At 39.2% G+C, this 23,624-nt stretch overlaps 1 long non-coding RNA gene across 1 annotated transcript in view; it reads left to right on the forward strand.

The window, feature by feature from the left end:
- The first annotated feature begins 15,409 nt into the window (after positions 1 to 15,409).
- The window catches only part of LOC115649800, a 56,864-nt gene continuing 48,649 nt past the window's right edge, over positions 15,410 to 23,624 (forward strand). Inside the window, exon 1 of the long non-coding RNA XR_003999933.1 lies at positions 15,410 to 15,627. This is a non-coding gene — a long non-coding RNA (uncharacterized LOC115649800). The remainder of the gene's footprint in view (positions 15,628 to 23,624) is intronic.

The raw sequence follows: 23,624 nt of genomic DNA on the forward strand, positions 1-23,624 counted from the left end.
TCTTTCCATGACAGACCATTGTTGCTCCTCTATCTTCGTCAGCGCCCATGTTTCGCTGCCATACAAAATTGACAGCCATACTGTTGAGTTGAAGAGATTGCTGTGTGTTGCCTTGTTGATTTTTCCTTGGAGGACATACTTGATAGAATTGAATGCTTATATCTTAGAAATGCTTAGGTTTAAAATCTATATAATAGAAACATACCTTAGTAACATTCTCCATATACAATAACTATCTTAGCGAACCTACATTAAGGGCAATCGGAGTGTCTCACAAAGCAAAGGATGAAGGAGATAGAAGAATGTGACAGGTAACAAAGAGGAAAATTTAGCCACTCAAACCTAGATTCCGGCAAACACCCAAAAGCTATACTGCTCATGAGTTAGAGGATGATCATACTGAGAAGTAGTCACAGACAAAAGATCAACCAACTAGTGGTATAAGGACACGAGGATATGACCAGTGATCCGATTGCCAGGAGCGAGCAGCACAGTCCTGGATCTCTCTGATTTGGATAAAGAAAACAGCATGGTTTGCTGGTTCCTAAATCAATGGCAGATATTAGAAGAAGAGCACCCAGATGCTCTGGAAGAATGCTGAGGAATTTCTATTTGTCAGAGTACCTTATTGTCCCACGTAGTCCCAGAAACAAAGGCCATGAGTCGATGTATATGATAGAATGAGACTACTTTAGGAACCGGTAAAGAAAAGAGAAGACAGAGTTGACGCTAATGATCCTGTAAGCGCCTCGGAACAATGAAGAAGCTAGAAAACGATTCTGGAGACCAAACAATGGTGGGGAATCATATATCATTGGAATATCTTTTGTGATGAGGTAACTGCTTAGAGTGGATGGTTGCCACTTAAGTGGATGGAGTACCAGGTTGCTGGCTTCAAAAGCAGCACACATCTAAAAGTGGGATTTCTTCTAGGTACAAAGAAGTGAGGTTCTCATCTCACTAAAAAAAAAACAAAAACAAAAACCAAACCTCCAGGATCTCTACTTTTAATATTGAGAGAAGATGTCCTGCAACAAATGATGAATAATAATTTTTGAAGGAATATTAACATACAGATACAAGTGCCTATTCACAAATGGAAAAATGGAGGAATGTGGGAAATAAGCCAGAACAGCTATAAAGGATAGCGAGTGATGGATAATGATCATCTTGTGGGCCTAATGGAAACTTGGTGGGATGAGGGTCATAATTGGAATGTCAATATTGATGGGTTCAATCTATGCAGGATAAAACAACAATACTTAGCAATGATAACAGGGCTTTTCATCTTCAGAGCTCATTAACTAATTAATCTGCACAACACCCTTGTGAGGCAGGTAAGTCTTGTTGTTGTTATCCTATAGTAGAAGGCAAGCACAGGAAGAAAAGGGGAAAGGTGGTACCATGAGCCAGAAGTGTTTACAAAACCAGGAAGCTGTAATTTGATAATGGAGTGGGTGGGGGCAAAATCAAATCCGCTAATGCAGCAAAAAGGCTGGGGCATCCTAAAAGGCACCACAATTCAGGCACAACAAACTAATTCCACTCTAAATGGAAAAAAGCCAGGAGCAAGAAATACAAGAGCAAGGAATTTGGTCCTCCTTCTAGATCAGAGGACAAATCAAGAACAGAAAGGATAAGGATCCAAGCAATAGACAGTGGTGTATGGTTTGCATTAGAAAGAAAAGGGCAGCAAAAAAGCACAGCAGCCTGAGTTAATTCCAGCCAAGTGGGGCTAAAAGGAATAAGATGGGATTTCACAAACATACCCGATTGGAAAACACTACCAGAAAGATAGTAAGTTATGCACACATTAAAACTAAGGGCCAGAGACCATGGGTATTCATTCTAAAATGACTGAGCTATTAAATTGGACTTTAACAAGAAAAAATGAAGCCCAGATCTATGGACAATTAAGAACTAGCAAAAACCTTGTCACCATAGCTAGTGATAAAATTTGAAATGAAAGGATGAAACTTGGTCAATTGTATATATAAATAGTGACTGGCTCACACCACATGTACCCCTTGAACTGGGGTGAATCAGCTAAGGAAATTCCTGAATTATTGGCTGTTACCTTTTAAATGCCCAGCACTGCTGGAAATTTCATCTCAGGAGTTTCAAGTTGGAAAAAGTCAAAAATCCAGAATCATAAAATTATTGGGTATTTCAGAAGACGGTGACTGTAACCTTTCCATTTCTCCATCTGTAAAATGGGGATAAGCTCACAGTTGTGAAAGGCCCTATACAACAGCAAAGTATTAATTATTAGAAAATAAATCTTGCTGAGATTCATATATAGACACAAGGATAATTTGTCCCTGAGCTTAGCCTATATTACAGAATAAAGCATTAAAACAACATCTTCATAGTTTTATCTTCCAAAAGGGAAGCCAGGCAGATTAGGGTAAGGAAGGCAAGTGGCAGAATTAACTAAGGGGAAACAATCAGGGGTGAGGAGCCCGCGAAGGCTGTACATTCTCTATCAGCTTGGATCTAGATTTTGTGATAAAACTGTCCCCCATCTGGACCCTAGTGGAGTTACAGATTCTCTGTGTTTGGGAGTGTAGAGGTTCAGCTGTGAAACATTTCTCAGAGAGCTGGCTTTGCATTTTTGGTTTGATCTGCAAAAAAATATTTTTTATTCCCCTTCCCACCCCTCCCACTCTCCCTGCATCACAACACTGTGGACAGGGGCAGCCTAAGAATATTGGGGAAGGTTAGCAAGCGGATGCTTGGGGATACACCCCACATGTAATAGATCTATTTTACACATGAAGCATGTGTAATGACTTTTTTTGTGTGTGTGTTCGCCACCACCAGCTGTAGTGGAGGGGGAACCTACCTACTTGTACCTTTTAACCCTTGAAATCAGCTCTTACACTCATTTATATTTTCCAGGCTATTTTTGCAAGGAAAGGAGTGAGAAACTTGCTTTTGGATTTTAAATGGAAAGTGAGTCTCCTTTCCATGTCTAGTTCCCCGAAATCTGGGAGGAACCGAGGCCTGGGCGCTGTGGGGCTTGAGAGCTCTCTCTGCTTTTGCAACACAAAATGAAAGCCACTCCACAGAATGAACCAGTAGCATAGGATGTTTTCAAGATCCGTGTGTTTTTCCTCACTGGAGTGACCTTTATGGAGCTACCAAAGCTGCTGCAAGTGTCCCCTTCAACTACATTATAATTTCACACAGTCTGTCCATTATCACTAGATAGCACACAAGGGATTGCCACAGCAAATACACAGATTTAAAAGGTGCATAAAAAGCATGCAACTTGTCCCCTGCTGCTTCCTCTGGGCTGCATGATGCCTCTACTTGTGCTCTGCAGTATTTGGAAAACACTGTTGTATATCCATACAGAAGGTACTAAATCAGGAAGGGGTGTGTCTAATGCAATGTGAGGAGTTCTATGGAACAATTTGTTACTTTCTCTAACCTTGATAAATTGATGCTGTCTCAAGGGACAGTAGAGTCAGGGGTGGCTCTAGACATTTTGCCGCCCCAAGCACGGCGGCATGCTGTGGGGGCGCTCCGCTGGTAGCTGGTCTTGCGGTTTCGGTGGACCTCCTGCAGGTGTGCCTGCGGAGGGTCCACTGGTCCTGCGGCTCCACCGAAGCCGCGGGACCAGCGGACCCTCCGCAGGCATGCCTGTGGGAGGTCCACCGGAGCCCTGCCTGCCGTCATCCCAGCGACTGGCAGAGCGCCCCCCATGGCATGCCGCCCCAAGCACGCACTTGGCGTGCTGGGGCCTGGAGCCACCCCTGACAGTAGTACTCTGCCCCCTCTAACCATGATGGTACATTGCACACACTGGGCGCTATAGACTCAGGTCACATTACTTTCTGATACAATAAGACAGCCATGTTGGATATATGCATTCAAATAAAACATTGCATGCTGAAGTGGGTAGTCTTCCCCAAACCACCCCTACATGAAAAATGAAGGCAGGTACAAAGTGGCCTGTTTCATACATACACCTCTACCTCGATATAACACTGTCCTCAGGAGCCAAAAATCTTATTGCGTTATATCGAACTTGCTTTGATCCACCGCCGGAGCGCAGCTTTACCGCATTATATCGTGTCGCGTTATTTTGGGATAAAGGGGTATTAGGTATGGCCCTCACTGTGGCAAAGTGTGGACACCTGGATAGTTCTGATAGGAAAGAAATCCCTCTTTTCCTTATTACATAATTGAGAAGTCTTTACTTACACATTATGGGAAAGGCTTATTGATTTAATAAATTGCTTCACTACTGTGGAAAAAAAAATCAGATCTTCTCCTTGGGGAGAAATATATTTTCTTTGCTTTTCCTTGAGTGAACTGTATAGATGAACCATGTGGAGGTTGATCTGAGTAATCTTTAAAAAAAGATTGAGACCCAAATTTCGGAGTATGTGCTTTTGTGCTATTCAATACCACTGATGCAGACGGGTAAGGTTGAAGTTCAAGGCAAGCATGGAGAAGTGTAATTTCTCCCTGCACAGTCACAAATAAAATAAGATTCAGCTCTACAAGATTAAATTAATTAAAGATGGATCTTGTGCTTGATGGTAGTTGATAGAACTGGAGTCTGTAGTGCTTGTATCATGAACATAAGTGGACTTCTCTAGTGGTTAGCTAGTATTTTCTTTATACTCCTGAGTGTTTGCTATGGCACACAAATGTTAACTGGTTTTATCACACAGTCATCATATCTCCTTTCTTTCTACTATTCAAGGTGTCGCTATTGCAAGATAATTTTACTATCAGCTCAAGATTCGATCTGCTTTATTGGGGGTGGGGTGTGTGTGGAAGGATAGCTCTCTGTTAGCTATGCTGTTAACGGTTAGTCTCTCCAGTCCTCAAAACACCAGAATTTTTTTTTTTTTTAAAGCTGCATGTTAAAAATTGCAAGCAAGAAATAACCACACATTCCCTTGAATAAACTATGAACAGCTTGGAAGGAAATACATGCAGTGTGAGTGTTTATCTGGAAAATTCAGACCTTATGACATGCACCATAAGATTAAGCCAAGAGTCTTCCAAAGGTGTCTTTAAAGTTGAAACCATAAGATTTAATCTAACCTAAAACTGAAACAATTTTACCAAGAGCTGCAAAGTTTGTATTGTTGTTCAAAGCAAGGCCGTTTCCTCAAGCATGTTCTGAACACTAGTGTTTCCTATACAAGGATGACTGGGGATACTGGAACCATACAAATAAATGCCTTTTAAACTTTTCTTCTTCTCTCTTGTTTTTGAGTAAATATTAAGAGAAAAAGATTTTTTCCTCCTTTTTAAATACAAGAATCCATTTGAGAGTTTCATTTGTAGCCTCACAGTGTTTAGTAACTAACATTAAGGAGGTCTGGCATTTGGAAGGTTAATTTTCTTATCAAAACTGTACGAAATCCTAATTTTGCAGAGTAGCAATTTGGAAAAAAAAATCAGCAATGGGAAAATGTTGGTTATGCAGCACTAGACATTCAGTACTCAGGGGATCAATTATAAAAACACTCATTCAGCTATTTCTATTCAAATGAACACCTGAAGAGGAGGTCTCAATGGTTTTAAAAGTGTGTGGATATTACTGGATAAATGTTAGTCCAATAAAAGAGATCATCATCTGCTATTTGTGTGCATTTAAGTTGACACTAAAAAGATCTTTGTGGAGTATTGCTGCTTCTTTTTCTTTGTGTGTGTGCATCTTTTATCTCATATTCCCTTAACACTTTATGAACTGAAGAAAACAGACCAAATGAGCTGTTCTTTAAGATTAAAGGGGCAGCGTTTAGTTGAACACACCTGAATGTGGAAGCAGTCTGTTTCCCTCACACTTATGAATATGTAATAATGTGCTTGGAGGCACAGTCACGAACCCCTAATAAGAATTCACGAGTCTATGTTTGAAAACAGACATTTGCATTTGCCCTCTGGTCACAGTACATGGGTCATTCTTATTCAAAAATTTATTTGCCTTATTTTTACATTCTCAGCTCCCTCTCTTTGCCACCTCAAACTATTTTCTCATTTCTAGGTTTTATTCTGAGCAAAATTAAGAAGACGGATAAAACCACCAGAACAGTCAAAATTCAGTTAGAGAGCGCTTATTCAGGAATGTATATATTTATACATGCAAGTGGAATGTATATTCCATTCTTTGTTTGCCTTGAAATGAGAATGTTTGTCTATTTCATGAAGCTTACAGAAATCTCTGAAAAGGGCTTAGGTAAAAAGCAACATGGGCACATAAAACACAGAATTTTACCAAGCCAAAAATAGAACTGTCAAGGAAATGTTATAAATCAATCTAGACTTAGGATATACTTTTTAAATGTGTAAATACATTGAGAACAGTATCATCCAAAGATAAATCCACAGAGTATCATAAATGTTAACATAGTGTGCTAATATGTAATATACTGGGCTACCAGCTTTGAAGATATGGTAAACCAGGTTGGGGAATAGCAGGCTGTTAAGACTGGCACTTAATGAGAATATTGTATTTCTATTATAAATTTCTTGCATAAATAGCTTTCAATGTGTCATTGTGAAATATATCCATGAAGGCATTATTTTGGTTTTTGCACTTTCAGGACCAACACATAGTAGTTCTATAAGAGAATGGGGAAAGAAAGCTTGTTAAAGCTATTCCTATAGCTTCAAATAATTAAAGACTTTTTAAAAAATTGTTTCTTTCACTCCCCCCCCCCCCTTTTTTCCTGCTTTCTAATAGAAATACGTTACCTATCATCTAATAGGCCTGATTCTTCTGTCAGAGTTCATATTATATGTGTAAGTATGAGCCAAACACTATGAGAAGAATAGAATAGAATGTATTTGTACACAATCGCATGACTGGGCTATTGTAAATTACCGTAAACAATTTCAGATGTTCAGTATCAAATCACCATGTTAACGTTTACACATTCTAACACCCTACTGCAGATTGTACCATCACTTTGCTAAGGGCCAGCGGAAGTTAAATAGCAATCCTAAAAATCAGGGGGGATTTTGGAACATTTTCAGTCAAAGTAGTATGTCTAACTACATTCTTTCTGAAGAGATTTAATTTTACTTGTAGAAATGCTGATGTATTTATATCTACTCATATATAAAACAATACACACACACCCATTTATCCATAGATATATAAGGAGGGATCTAATTATACTTTTTGTACATTTCGAGACTTTGCATTGCTTTCACAAGTATGACTTTGGTAGGAGAAAGATTCCATTGTGACAGCAATAGTTAGAGAGCAAACTTTTATTTCAGATCTAATAGTGACACCTGCAGTTGAGCCCAACACACTGACGTGCAAACATCTTAAAATTAAAAACATATAGACATATTCTGAATCAAACTGTTCCACCCATACACATCTCCTGCTTAATTACACTGATGTACCTAAAATTTGCCTCTCCCAATTGGCAGCACTATTAGCATACACCAGAATGATTCAGCTTTTTTCCTGTAAGGCAAACGGTCTGCCATAATGTGTATAAATAGACTAAAAAACCTTCCCATGGCTGCTGGGGGAAGGATAGCTACCCATGCACACACATACCCACAGATTCTTCCTGAAGAAACACCCATTTAAGAAACAGTCAATTGTATTCTCCACCTGAATTCCCTGCCTATATGAACAAGACATTTAATCATCTTTTTGTGCAGTGCAATATAACATTTTTGTGTTCGGTCTGAAAAAGGACTGTGGGTTTTGATGACAAGATGATTCTCCTGCACTTACTGATACTCATGGGCTTCTGTCACCAAAAATAAGGGGGGGGGGAGGTAAGTGTGGGCTCTGTCTCTGCTCCCCTCCTCTTTCCCAGATGCTCCAAGGACAGTGGATTTTTACCCATTCACTCATTCTTTTCCACCTATTGTTTAAAGTGTACAAGAAGGCTAAAAGGAAGAAAATCCTATTAAAGTTCTTATTTTTCATTGTTGTTTTAGAGACTATTGCTAAGGGGGCCTGGATTCACGTATGAATAAAAATTAGAAGGTAAACCTTCATCTATTATTTGTTTTCCTCTTTCGCTGTTTATTATTCTGCTTCATCACAAAGCCTGTGATAGAAAACATGCACCTCTCTCAACATCTTAAAAACAGACATTGCAAGTGAAGGCAAAGCCACCACTTTGCTACAGAATAAGCATATTCCTTTTTTACTATCAATCTTATTGACCCACTTTCACTGCAACAGAAAGATTCTAACAAAGCTCAATACCCCCCTCCACCCCTAAACACTGTATGAATGAATTTGATTCTCTCCTTATGGATTTGCTTTACAGCTCTTATATCCATTTCTTCCTGCATGTAAATGTCTGCAAGTTTGTGTTTATATGCGTGTGAGAATGAACAAAAAGATTTCTTTATAACTTTTCTCAATATTCTGTTGATTGCTAGTTCAGTAGCAGATGTGCTATGCTTAATGGTGCATATACAAGAAGCATTCCTTAATCCCTAAATGAACTTCTTATCTCTAAATAGATACAGGACAAGCTATATAAACTCAATTTAGTCACTAGGCTATTAAATCTACCAGAACTGAAAAGTGATAAAATATTGTTAAAGCCAAGCACCTGTTAGCAAATACTTAACATACTAATAAAATTAAACAAAACCTTGATGACCACAAGTCAAAACAAAGCAGTTACAAGCCCACAGATTCGTTTCTTCTATCATTTGCACCCCATTTACTAGTAACAGAAATGCATATATACAGTTCCAAGCAAACTCTTCTGGGTTTGCTGGCACCAAAGTGTGTCAGTCATAATTCATTGCCAAAAAATGAACTGTCTTTAGATTAGCCTTCCTAGCTTTGCATGAATGCAGATGGGTCTATTACAGGATTTAAGAGAAATGCACGACAGGAAGCGTCATCTACTGGTTAGAGCTCAAAACTAGGAAGCCCAACTCTGATAGTTCCAGCTACGACACTGACTTTCTTTGTGACTTAGGGCAAGTCATTTAACATCTGCACCTGCGTCTCCTTTTTTTAAGAATGGGAATATTCATCTACCTTATAGCTGTGCCCCCAAGATCTGTGCACTATGGTCTTTATCTCACAGAAGGGTACGGTTTGCCTGTCAGACACACCTGCAACAACATTCCCTCCTTTCCCTGTACCCTGCAGAGGAGTAAGTAGCCCCAGGGTGGTGCCGGGGAATGCCTGTCCTATCCCCCAATGGCCCTGCAAAGATTCCCTCACAAAGATAATGAATCCCAGAACACTGTCATATTGAGATTAGAAATGGCCCTTAACATGAGACCCCAGGGGTACCTGTCAGCTAGAGAAGCCCTATTAGCATGGTTCCAGTGGAACCACAGCAGTAGGGAAGAGGGGACACCAGTGACCTCACAGTCTCCATGCAGACAGCCTTGACCTATTGCTAGCCTTTCAGCATTACAGCTATTCCAAGCGTGGGACACACTCCAATCCGATGGAAGAACTGCAGGGAAGCTGTACAAAATATAGAGATTTCCTCTAGTCCCCTTCCATTGATTTTTTGCAGGAATGATAAATCAGGTCCAGAGTATTGAGAGGCTGGATTACTTAATCTTTGCACTGAGATCCAATGCAAGGAGAGAGGTATCCACTCAAAACGTACCCACGCTTTGCCCACGTCCAGACTACCCCGCCGTATCGGCGGGTTAAAATCGATTGCTCGGGGATCGATATATCGTGTCTAGTCAGACGCGATATATCGATCCCCGAGCGCGCTTACATCGATTCCGGAACTCCATCAACCCGAACGGAGTTCCGGAATCGACACGGAGAGCCGCGGACATCGATCCCGCGCCGTCTGGGCGGGTGAGTAATTCAATCTTAGATATTCGACTTCAGCTACGTTATTCACGTAGCTGAAGTTGCGTATCTAAGATCGATTTTCCTCCCCTAGTCTGGACGAGGCCTTTGTGTGCTCATCAGAAAATAAGCACTGCAGTCTTGTCTTGAACTCCATAGTTATGCCCGGTGCCATCTTGAGAGAGAGAGAGAGGGACTGGTACTGACTTTTCCTATCATAAGAGTAGTTATAAACTAAGTGGTACGAATATGCAGAGAGCACACAGTAATGGATTAAACCTAAAATGGAGCCCTTTGTTTAGATTGCATCCAGCCCCCACTAAAAAACAAATTGGTGTTTACAGCATTCCTGGTTCCTGATGCTACCTGCTCCCCAGTCTCTTTGGCAGATTCCACCACACTCCAGTGGGTCATCTCTGTCCTAGAAAAGGAGTCTCTGATTCAGGCTTTGTGAGTTCATAGGCCCCTAGACCTGGATCCACTTTAAATCAATATGCAGGTAGTGAAGCAGCACTCACAACTTTTATCTTTGCAGACCTGGGTTTGAAGGTGACCTAATTCCCAAGCGAAATTAGTTGATGGCTTCCCTGGAGACAACTGTGCATGTAACAAGCGAACCATGAAGATGACCACACCTCAGCACAAAAGGAAGGCCCCAGGGCTGGGACAGGAAGAGGGAGTTGCAGGTGAGTGCTGAGGTGCATGTTTAAGAGTATCACACAGCTCCTGCCCACATGATGCTCAGCTCTGGCCCATGTTAATGTCTTGTCACATTGGCTAAACATCAAAAAATTTAAAAGAAAAAACATTTTAAAAGAAAAAGTCTTATGCATATGCAAAATGGATTCAAATACTTTCAGATTATACCACAGAAAAGCTGTGGCTTAGTTTTTGAAATACACATTTCACTTTCTGTTGCACACAGCTGGGTTTATATTGGCACTCACACTAATATGCAAAATGCAGTATCTTGTATTTGTAAGTGACTCTTTATAAAATGCCAGGAGGGCACCTGTCTTCTTTTAAGTCTATATCATGACAAATAAAAAGCATGTATTAATGGCCAACTTCCAGCTCTGACCATAGCCTAAGAGGATATATGCCAGCTGGGTCTGAAAGAGGGTTTGAAGCAAGCACTGTCCCCTGGTCAAAAGGAGTTACATACATTTTGTGGGAAAAAAGAGACTTGTTAATTAGAAGCAGAGTATTGGAGAGGAAGTGTTTGTCTAAGTTGACCGTGTATGGAGCAATTATGGAGAAGTGTATACAAACTCATACACATAGTAGACACAGTCTGATCACTTGTGTAGAATGATACGAGGAGACCTGGTTCATTCAGATTAAGCATATAAACAAAAATTAATTGTATGCAGATCAACAGATGCAGCAAAACATCTGCATTCATTGGTTATCGATGTTCTTATAGCTATCAAAAAAAAATCAGGCAAAATTGCCATGAGTAACCTGGGAAAATTGGTAGGATTTCCTATCTTAAGAGTCAAATATTAGAAGTGTCTCATCCCAGTACTTTCAAAGGAAAGAAACTGGTAGCAAGGTATTTGACATGACTGACCTTCATCGTGGGAAATTACTCCTCTCACCTTCCCATTTGACAGAGCCTGGATGTTTTTATTTTCAGGTCATGATGCAAGGCTCATCAATTTTCCAGGATTTTTACTGAGAAGATGGGTTGCAGTATATGAAATAATTTGACAAAGAAAGCTGGTTTTTGAAAGCTTGATTAAATGGGCAATTTTTATTTTAAGAGATGGATTGAACAGCCAAGCCTTTGCAATGGGGGCATTTAACGTCTGGCTTTCTACATTGTTCAATGTTTGTACAAGCACCTAGAGCCTCAGATAGTATATATTAATTGATTTTAAAAACCCTTAACATTGCATCACCCGTAGCATATCAGCCAGTGTCTCTCAAAAGTGCAGTGCCTTTATCATTCATTTATTTCACAAGGTTTAGGAAGGCAGAGTTCTATTCTCCATGATGAAGTATTTCTTTTGAAATTTATAATTATGTTTGAATTGCAGTTAACCACTTTCAATGCCTGATGCTATTTGAGGCATCCTCACTATGAGCAGCAGAATCATGCTGCACCACTGTCTCATTTTTTGTCATATCTCAACAAGTACTTCACATTGGTAAATCACTTAGAAATAAAAGTCATCAATAGCAAGAGCTCTGCCTATAAATATATGCATACAAGAGAAATGCACAGCAACAGCACAGGAGAAGCGTGCCTCGTATGTGGTATCTCAACTCCCCTCGCTAGCCTTTGTTCTTCCCTGAAGTTTGCCATCAGATCATTCATTGCTACCATAGCCTCTCCCTCTTTGCTTTTAATTCAGCATACTAAAGATATCAAATCATGGAAATCAAAGATGGATAAAGACCAAATAGGCCATGTAGAGACTGCAGTACAGGATTGTGCCATACAATGTGTTTTCTATCTTTATCTAAATTACTTTTAAGGTTGCCCTTTAAAAGAAAAATTCTACTAACCAAGGACATTACAACCTCAACTCCCAGCAGGATCAGCATAGACCATCATCCTTCCACAGTAGGTAGGGTAACATAAGGTCAGGTAAGATCTTATTAACTCCTAGTTGTGCTTTAGTCAGGACATTAATGACCCCATCCAGGGCAATTTTCCGTCGCTGTTGTGCAGCAGTGTGTGCACAACTTGGCTGGCATACCAGAAATAAGTGAGAGAGTCCTGTGGCACACTATAGACGAATACCTTATAGACTAACAGTCTATAAGGTGCCACAGGATTCAGTCGCTTTTTACAGATCCAGACTAACATGGCTACCCCTCTGATATTGATACCAGAAATAGCTGTATTTCACTAATGATATATATGTGCATACATTATATATTGCCAAGTATCAAAACAAAAGAAGTCTGTCATCCTCTAAAAATGGAGAAGATAGTGCACAATCCTGATGTAAGGCAACAACTGCTTGTGCAGTGTTATCTAATGTTCATTAAAGGAATCTCACTGTGATCATACTATAACTGACACACTCATGTTTAATAAAATAAGCAACCTCAGGGCAGCTCTAGGACAAAGTCCCTGCCCTCAGGCCATGTCCTGCTTCCTGGACCAAGGAAGGAACAGTATAGGGGAGAGGAGGTGGGACTCAACAAAGTGGGCAGGATTGGTTGCAGGCAGCAACTCAGCAGCTTCTCTTACCAACAGTCACTGAACCCTCCTTTCTCATTGTCACAATGCTTTACAGTGGCCTAACAGTCCAGACGTTAGCCAGTCTCCAGGTTATATTTCCTGCATAGATCAGCGGGCGTTAAAGCAACAACCAGAAGCTTTGTGGGGGTTAATATAGTAAGGTGCCTGGAAATTCCTCGGTAAAAGATGTAAGTGTAAAAAAATGCATTAATTCTACAATACTTACAAAAGCTTGCTTTGAAAGGGAACATGAGGAGATGTTTGTTAACAATTAGCTATAATCTAATAAAGGTCTTTTGACATTGATGCAGGGAGTGTGAATTTTATGTTGATCAATTAGGCTAACTGTCTTGGTTAGCCATTTTACTGATAAGAACAGCAGTCAGGATCAAAGCCTACAATGAAGGATATATAAAATATAATGCTGCCCCCCCCCCTCCAAAAAAACCTGTTATGCTACAAGGACTCACAAAAAGGAAGGATAAGATGAGGACTTTTAAGAAGGGCAGTGTGCTATAAAGGCGGTAGAGTAAAGATACTGCTTTAGTTTCACTTGGTAGTGAGCCATCATTTTGCTAAACGAGGTGTGCTCTTTTTATAACATATGACAATGTCTGCCCAGTACGGAATTCGATACAGAATAAGAAAACTTCATATGTAAAACATCTGTTTAAACAACTATAGTCATCTTACGTGGGCCTTCATTTTTCTATTTCTCCATTCTCAATTACTGCTAATCCAATTCCTGACTCAGATTATATTTAAATTACAGTATCTCTCTGCATTCAGTGAAGACAATGATCAGAAATAGAAGGGAGACTGTGCTGTCAAAAAACAGAATGCATCAAAACAAGAATGGTTTGTTCTTCCATTATAGTTGGTATATAAACTGGGTAAAACGTGGGGTGGTTATTTTAACTTAGGCTACAAACAGCAAGGATTCGCAGAGCTGTACATGGTTAAGAGCTACACTCATTGCCAGCATTTGAACCACAGAAATTTGCTGATATTACTTTTCCCAATATGAACGACTGGGCTTTGGCTGTAACAATCCAGGGGATATAAAAGACCTAGTGGTTAGAAATTAGGAGTAAGTGATTACTTATATTTTCAGCTCTATTGCTGAATCACTGGGTGACATTGGGCAAGACATAACCTTTATTTACCCATCTAATATATGCGTCTACTACTATATTTATTTAGCTCATAGGGGTGGCATGAGACAATTAATGTCTGCTCAAAGCTTTAAGATCATCAGATGAAAGGCGCTTATATAAAATATTATAAGGACAATGAGAAAAATGGATCAGTGCCAAGGCAGTCAATTGGACAAACGGCTTCTCATATCAGCATTGTCCATATTTCAGTTTCTAGTTTATCAGTGGAAATATACACGGCTGTTTAAATAAAAACTCATACATATTCAACTGTGTACAGACTCAGTCACCACAGTTTATAGTTTGAAAACCATTAGAAAGCTTTAAGAGAATTGTTAGCAAGACATATATTGTACCTTGAGTCCTAGCTGTAAATAGTCCATCTTACAGTGTTTGTACACACTAAGGGGAAATTTCCTATGGCAGCTACCAGCATGTATGTGGGGTTTAAATAAAAAAAAATTTATACACTGTAATATTTGATCAATGGGCACTGGAATTGCTTTCTCTTGACTGTTTTATGGGCAAGAGCTTGAATTTAGTATCTGCCAAGCACATCACCAATGCCTAAATAAATAAGAATCGTTTACTTCTCCGAGGATACCCATGTCTTAGTATTGAGACTACAGGCATTAATCTTTTACCAAAGGACTGGAGGGAGGAACTCCTTTCAGTGCCTTAATGGGCTGGAGGGACCACTGATGAATGGAAGACCATCTCCTGTGCTTCTCCTGCAATTTGATGATGGGTAACCATAGCTGATTAAACAGCATTCAAAGCCACGCTGGTACTGTAATCCAAAGTACAAGCCACAAAATAGGTGAATCTCATGCCTGAACAGCTGTAATATGGTTCTGCCCCCTCAGTCCTTAGCAGCAATAGCCTCATGCCTCACTGCAATAGATAGGGCTGGTTCAGCCAAAGGTGCCAAAACTGCAGCTGCAAGATCCTACCATTTCTGGTATGATCACTGCTCATGCTCCCATGGTACATGGGGCTAAGCATGAGCTACTTTTTACCTAATTCCAATGAGTTCTATAACATGGAAGTAGTCCCACTCACAACAGTGGTAAGATGATCTGTTGATAGCAACACATTTCCTTGTTTCTTCATTGCTGTCTGTAGCGAACCGTGGAAGACTGTGTAACGGCCTAGCTAGGATAGTTCTGCTTTCTCGGTGGCCGGTCACTGTAGGACACAGCATGCCAGTTATAACTTGCTTTAAACCGGTTAGGACTAGTTTGCTTGGCCCTCAGCCAAAGGGCGGACGCCGCCTGTGGAAAGTCCCTGGCCTTGGGCCAAGGGGCGGACACAGCCTGTGGAAAGCCCCTACTTGCTTATGTATGAGTTGTGTTTGTATTCTGTATATATAGTTGCATGGTCTCAGTCCCGCCCTTGGACTCCATACCAGGCCAAGCTTCGGTGCGCTCGGTTCCCCGCCTCCGTGGCAGCAACGCCAGGAGCCCCCGTTGCAGGTGTGTCACTTTACCTTCATTAAAGCCAATAACTCACAGTGTGTGTGGGCCTCGTTCTTGCAGAGCACTCTGGGTAGGCCCGGAGCCTCCCAAGAACCTTACACGGTCTTTTGTAAAAAAACAAACAAACAAACAAACAACGTAGCTCTTTTTGTCCACAGATTTCGAAGTGCTGTACAACAATCACAAATGATCTTTACAGTACAGATGGGGAAACTGAAGTGCAATCAGGTTAAAAGCCTGGAAACGTAATAGATTTTTTTAAAAAAATTGCTATGTAGTTGTGCTCCAGAACTAAACTTTCCTCAAAATTAAAGCAGTTACCGTACAAATGTGAGCTATGTCCAGTAACACCTGCCTGCCATTGGCATAGGTAATCCACCTCCCCAACAGACTGTAGCTAGGTCATCAAAAGAATTCTTCCACCATTCTGTTGTCTACACTGGGAGTTAGGCTGGCATTGCTATGTCTCTCAAGGGCATGGATTTTTCACACCTAAGACACATAGCTATATTGATGTAAATTCCCAGTGTAGACCAGGCCTGAGTCTGCAGACAGCATGACACTTCAGCATTAGAATTCACTGGTTTCTGGACTGAGTTTTGCTTCTGCTTAGTCATCTGGGGTAGGTCTACACAGCAAAGAAATCCCCTGGCTGGCCTATGCCAGCTAACTCAGGCTTGAGGACCCTGTAAGGTGGGCAGGTCCCAAGCCTAGAAGTCTGCATAGCAGTGAAACAACCCTGCACTTTAGCCAGAGACAACAGGCATGGGCCAGCCACAGGTTTTTCTTTGCTGTGTAGACATACCTCCACGAGCCTAGGTCAACATGACACCAAGCGAAAGTTTTGTACGAATGGGAAGCCATCCTCAAGTCACTTACCAGACACTGCCCAAACTTCAGTATTTTTGACTTTCAGGAAAGCTACATTTACTTGACAACAAAGACAACATTCTACTTCCTTCAGCCCTCCACCATCCTTTTTCAGTCTACAGAGTATACCTTGTAAATAGAAACTTGTCCTAATACAGTGTGGCATAAAAAAATTTCCCCAACCATCCCTGTAAGGTCAGACTGAAAACTTAAGAACAAAGCATCACCAAAAAGGAAATCATAGCTCCATCTAGATGTTTATGGAGCTGGAAGAGTGGATTCACTATCTGGAATACAGCAGAAAGCCCTGCCTCCAGTACACTGAAAACTGTATGTCTCACCATATAATATATCTACAACAGCTGCTCTGTTTTGTTAGAAGCATGATAGTGGTATACTCCAAATTAATTCTGAGAAGTACAATTAGTGTACTGTACTGTGCCAAAAAACCCAAGTTTTTATACACGGATGAAAACATGAGGAAAAACCTGCTCTTAGATGTGGTTTCACAATATAAATGTGATTTAAACAGGGAAACCAGTCATGGTTAACTTGATAAGAGCTATATTATTTTATTAGAGTAGCACCCTCAGTAAGTAAGGCTGAAATTTAAGATTACAGATACGCAAAAGGAAGGAATACAACATCAGACTAAACAATTCAGGTGGTAACTGACTATAGTGGTAACTAAAAATTAACTAGTGTTATCTATCTAAAGAACTCTAGTTTAACTTCAAGATCTCACCTGAAAGGAGAAAACCACCATGACATATGGCTGAGCTATGATTTAATAAACACCAAGGTAAAGCAGTACTGAATTGGCCAATCTCAGTTTTTATCTTCTCTGGGAGGATGTACCTATTATTCATATATCAGAAGACACACATCTGAATTTACAGATACAAAACCAGGTAAATCTAAGACTAGAGAGCCCCTACTGGTGTGTATTACATGTTGTCATAAACAGATAGCTAAGGGTTAATGTCTCTTACACCTGGAAAGAAGGACCTGAAACACCTGACCAGAGGACCAATCAGGAAACCAGACTTTTTCAGATCTGGGTGGAGGGAAGTTTGTGTGTGAGTCCTTTGTTTTTTGGTCTTCTGTCTGTCTCTCTCTCGGCTATGAGAGGATTTCTGTTTCCTGCTTTCTAATCTTCTGTTTCCAAGTTGTAAGTACAAATATAGTAAGGCAATAAGGTTTCCATTGTTTTCTTTTGTATTTACCTGGGTATAGTTGCTGGAGTGTTTTGAATTGTATTCTTTTTGAATAAGGCTGTTTATTCATATTTCTTTTAAGCAATTGACCCTGTATTTGTCACCTTGATACAGAGACCATTTTTATGTATTTTTCTTTCTTTTTACATAAAGCTTTCTTTTTAAGACCTGTTGGAGTTTTTCTTTAGTGGGGAACTCCAGGGAATTGAGTCTGTGCTCACCAGGGAATTGGTGGGAGGAAGAAGTCAGGGGGAAATCTGTGTGTGTTAGATTTACTAGCCTGACTTTGCATTCCCTCTGGGTGAGGAGGGAAGAGAGATTAGCTCTCGGTACTTCTGTTTTCCAAGGCTGGAAATGGGGGAGGGTGGAATCCCTCTGTTTAGATTCACGGGGCTTGCTTCTGTCTCTCTCTCCAGGAACACCTGGAGGGGGGAAGGGAAAAGGTTTATTTCCCTTTGTTGTGAGACTCAAGGGATTTGGGTCTTGGGGTCCCCAGGGAAGGTTTGGGGGGACCAGAGTGCCCCAAAACACTCTAATTTTTTGGGTGGTGGCAGCTTTACCAGGTCCAAGCTGGTAACTAAGCTTGGAGGTTTTCATGCTAACCCCCATATTTTGGACGCTAAGGTCCAAATCTGGGACTAGGTTTATGATACATGTACAGTAGGGTTCAAATAATAAATTTTACAGCATCTTCCTTATGAAGAGTCTCAAAATACTTCACAAATATTAGACCTCAACATTCCTGTGAGGAAGGTCTGAAACATTCTCATTTTACTGATGGAGAAACTGAGGAAAAAGATCAAGTGACCCAGTCAAGCTTATATGTTCATGCCCATCTCCAGCCTAGATCCCCCCCGTCCCCCCACAAATCTCCTCAGTGTTGTGCACTGATCATTAGAAAATGCTGCTTCCCAGTGAAAGTAGGGAATCCAAAGAAATGTTTAAATTTTGATAGTACCCATGCATTTTAAGTCATTCCCCCTCCCCCCCCCCCGATGTAAGGCATGGCATGGCATCCAACGTATTTTGAACCTTGAAACAAACATGTAACTTTTATTCACACAGAATTTGAACAATCGACTACATACATTTCTATAGACCACATTGCAAAAGAAGAAAGGCCTTACACTGTGCAAAGAAAAGCTGATGCAGCTGACGAATGTATAGAATTTTTGCTAAAACACTGACAATTAGTTGACTGCCTCATAGATAAAATTAAACACTAAACAAAATGTATCAATATAAATTATAGAAATTAAAAGTTACCCATATTTGGGCATCAAGAGGTTTGAGTCCAGATTCAAAGTTTTAGCACCTACTATATGTATGACTAAATAAAACAATGTGACAGAACCTAAATTAACTCACAAACATAAAAGTTATAAACAAATAAGTAAATAAATTCCCCACTTTACATAAATAACCCCAAACTAGAAACTCATTTTCAAGAAAAAAAATCCTCAATTTTATGTTAATCTTTTAATGATTGTTGGGCCAGACAGTAAAAGCAACTTTGTGCTGTGGCTGTAAAGACTCAAACTGTGAATTTCATGCTTCATTATTTTTTTTTAAATACACCCCACAGTAATCAAATCAAAGTATTCTCACTGCTCAAAAAGCAACCAATGGTGAGGAGCCCAAACTTGCTGTTTAGACTTTATCTGCAAAAGGGAGAACATCTGGTGCACTTCTGGCTAGATAGGTTTTAGGGGCAACATCACTGGAGAATACAACGCAGATCCCAGATCTCCAAAGGAAGGATAAGTATTAGAAATGAAAAACATATAGCCACAATAGAAAAAATTCCTTGCGTTTCATTAGTCTTATAGCAGGTGATTGGTAGAACCTCAGTAAGGAAAGCTGAGATTCTTGGGATTCAAAACTGTTTTCACACGCTCAAAGATTTCTGAAATGTTCTCTTGGAGCTAAGATTTCTCATGATTGTTCCTAGCCAAGATGTAAAATACGGAAACTTCAGAGCGAAATCCTTTCAGTCATATTGAGCTATTGCAAAAAGGCATTAATTAGGATTTTTCTGATGATTAAAGAGAAAAAGGTAAATTCTTTTTTTGCCAGCCTATAAATAAAAAAAAAAGTACATCTTCAAACTTTACATGCACACAGTCCCTTTATAGAAATTGTAACCTTCAGCGGGTTAGGAAGAAGTGTACAAAGATGTAATTGGAAAAAATCACTTCTGGGCATGCTTAGTAGGAATTTACAGACTTTTTTTTTTTAAAGCAGACTACTAAATCTTTGCCCGCTTTGTGCGATCATAATGTACATTTTCCAAGTCAGGGCTAGGCTCTCCTGTTAGGATAACACTAGAATACTTCTGTCTTATGTTATCTGTGCCATTCTGTCTGAAAGAATGAGTTTCCACTGCACAAAGTGGGTTGGCACAAAAACCGGAAGAATATAAAGGCGCTCCCTCCTGCAAACAAAAAAGACAACATACTAAATAAGATTGGAAGTGGGTATAATAACCCCCGACTAATTATTCCTGAAACTAAGGAAAGTAGATTTCTCCTCAGATGGTTACAACTAATATATATACTGTAAAAATGTTCCCAGCAGACACACTACTTCTTGTAGTCAGAATAATTTGATCAAGAATAAACAAAGCCTGTGCCCTCCTCAGAGTGAAGATTAAGAACAGCTAGAAATACCATTAGTACACATATATAAGGCTGCACAAACATGGACAAACTACAAATGTTATATCAGTCTTGCCATTCTCATATTGTGATGGATTAAAATGGTTCACAATAAACTGTGGCTAAGACACTGAGCACATCCATTCATCATTCTAGGCTACTCTTATTCCAACCATGTCATCGAGTTGAATCAAGCTTATGACACATCTCGGCAGGGAGATTCCTATGGAAGCTAATATCTAGATTGAGTACATGAATAATGCATTTTTCCATAAAAGCCCAAAATGTTAGCTTTAGCCTTAACAAGGCAACAGAGTTTTACTTCATTGAACAGGACCAAAATGGAAAATTCTTAAAGTCCTAACAGAGCAACCTCAAAAATATTTCAGGATTGTACATTTAGAATGGCATGTGGGTCATTTCAAACTGAAATTTCTCTCATGCCATGAAACTAATAAAAACCAGTGTGTGAAAAATATCCCAAATTAAAATGGATGCCAGAAAGTTAAAAGCTTGATACAAATCCTGTAGTAAAGCTGAAGATTTTTCTCTCCTCATGCACCTAACAGTCTTGGCACAATGTCCAGGAATGACCAGCTCTCTGCTGGGGGCAGCATTCTTGGCTCTGAAGGTAGAGCATGCCCTCTGTCACTCATGAGCATCAGTCCCATCCAACTGTCTCTTTTCAACAACTTTATCATCAATCTCTTTATTAACAGCTCCATTGCAGACTGAGAATGTAAACAAGGACCGATGCTCATGCCATATTTCTGGAAGGCAAAGAGTACCAGGCACCATGCAGTGTGCAAGTTTGTAAAGAGGGTATTTTAAGCAGAAGAAACTGAATCCATAAAAAAATGCTTTTGTTTAATTGTATTAAAAAAATACACATTTTATTATGCCGAAGGTCTTAATTTAGGAGCAATCTAAAATTGACTGATTTTGAAAAAAAAATTAGTTAAAGAATATTCCTCAACTTCGAACTCCAGAAACTTCCCTCAGTTGATTTCATTTTGCAGCTCAAATTGAACTGTCATATTAGTCAGGGCTACATGATCTAATATACCTTTCAACTTTAATAATTCACCATTCGTGCAAAGAAAGTATTTTATGTTTTAAATGCCTTAGGACTGCATATTATTACTACAGAAGCAAACTTATACCATAATATGAAGATAATTGTTTTCAGTGAACTCTAATAAATCTATGTATCAATTAAAACAATTGAAGATTTGTTTTGAATTACATAAAATGTGACCCAGAGTTGCCTTATCAGGAAAATTTATTTTTAAAAGGACAAAAGTAAAATCTATTCATAAAATGAGAATTGCTAGCTTGTAAATAAAACATACAAATTAGAGGCAAGAGGCAAGTAAGATTTGCTAGTTTGTGAGATGTCCATTGTCTGTATGGGTCACTGGAATTGTGGGGCTGTTTAAATGTACTGGCTAATTTTCTATGTTTAAAAAAAAAAAAAGAAAGCTTCAGCTTACTTAGCCAACTAAGTCTGAATTTTTACCATCATACATTAATAGCATTTTGCTTTATTATTCTTTTCCATTACAGCTGAAAGTCTCATCTGTACAAATTCTTGTTTAAAACAGTAATTTACTGGAACACTGAGTTTGAGAATATCTGCATATACCATTAAGCACAGTTTTTCCATCCATCAAGAGGTGGTTTTATTTGAATTAGTTTTCTCATTCAATATCTTTAAAGCTTATTTTGTTAGTTTTTCATTAAAACACATGTGGGAGCTTCTTACTTGCACTTAGATGAATTAGAAACATTTGACTACAATACTAGACTTCTGTATACACAGAGAAGTGGAATAATTTTAGTTAATGTGACTTGACCCAATTCTCTGGATGTGAAACCCTCACTCCCGCCCAAAGAAACTGCATTATAGAATATAGTGAAAACAGAATATGACTAAACTTTATTAAAAAAAAAAATTAAATATCCAAATAAACAGATGGGACATCCAGCAGTAGTTCACTGAATTATTTTTTAAATAATGAAGTTTGATATCAGAGTTAACATTTTTTGGTGATGAAATTGGCAGATGTTTGATGTTTATAGATATTTCAAATATTAGTTTGAACCTTGTACACATATGAAATTGCATCTGCCTCCAACAAATCCATGCTTTGTTTCTAATGAACAGTTAAAAAATATTTAAAGATGATTAAAGTAAACTAAATAAAAAATGGCTATTACTGCTATGTTCTATAGCATGAACATTAGGATCTTTGAAAACATGCATCTACAGGGCATATTCCTTACTATTTTTATGGAAGAGTGTAGAAGTGGAGATTTACTTAATTTCGTGACTTCCAATCAATTGTTTGTTCACCCATAGTAATGGTCACAAGATGTAAAACACTTCAGCTGCTTTTCAGGTGGACAACTCCAAGGAATTAAAATGATTAAGCTGCAGTGACCATTTGAACATATGAGAATTCTTTTATAAGTAGTCATATTTTCCAAGAATGTAAATGGAAGAAAATAAACTAAAGGAACAAATATTTACATACCAAAAAGCTATCTTCCTTTCACTGTTAAATTTAGTTGGGATGAGAGTATGGAAGAATGTAGCTTTTGGCTTAAAGTGATGTCAAGTCCAGTGTACTCTCTCTTGCAAGTTTGTTTTGTTATTTCAGCTGTAGAACTGTTATTATTATTATTTAAACATAGCACTTAAAATGCAGCATAAGAACAGTTAGATTTTTCAGGGTACATTTAGTGATTTTCTTTTTATATTCCAATTACTACTAAAAGCTACTCCTCAGTTACCACCAGAGGCAGTGCTATGCAGCTCTTGGAGAAGCAAAAGGTGTGTGATAAGAGAGAGTGTAAAAAAGAGGTCTAGAGCACTCACTGATCCACAATATAAAAGCAAAATTTTAGCCAACAATCACTAGTTCAGTGAAGTCTAACTCAAACATACATACCCCAAAGCAACCTAGCTGTGGAAATTAGGAGCTATTTTTATTAAAAGCACAGTAGTAGCAGTACAAATTTAAGTCAATTTTAGGTCACATTTCTAAATGTTTGCTGGATTGGGCCCGCAAGCTAATAAGATCAATCAACTGGCACCTTTTGAATTTGTAGTTTCAGTGCACGCTGGAGTCAGTGGAAGAAAAACAAGAGAAACAGTGCCATCTGCTGGTCATATAATGAGTTGCTTCCAAAGACAAGAAGCATGGTGCATTTTACAGAGTACACCATAGCTGTTTCAATTAATATT

Source organism: Gopherus evgoodei, chromosome 4 (assembly GCF_007399415.2).
Source record: "Gopherus evgoodei ecotype Sinaloan lineage chromosome 4, rGopEvg1_v1.p, whole genome shotgun sequence".
NCBI lineage: Eukaryota > Metazoa > Chordata > Testudines > Testudinidae > Gopherus > Gopherus evgoodei.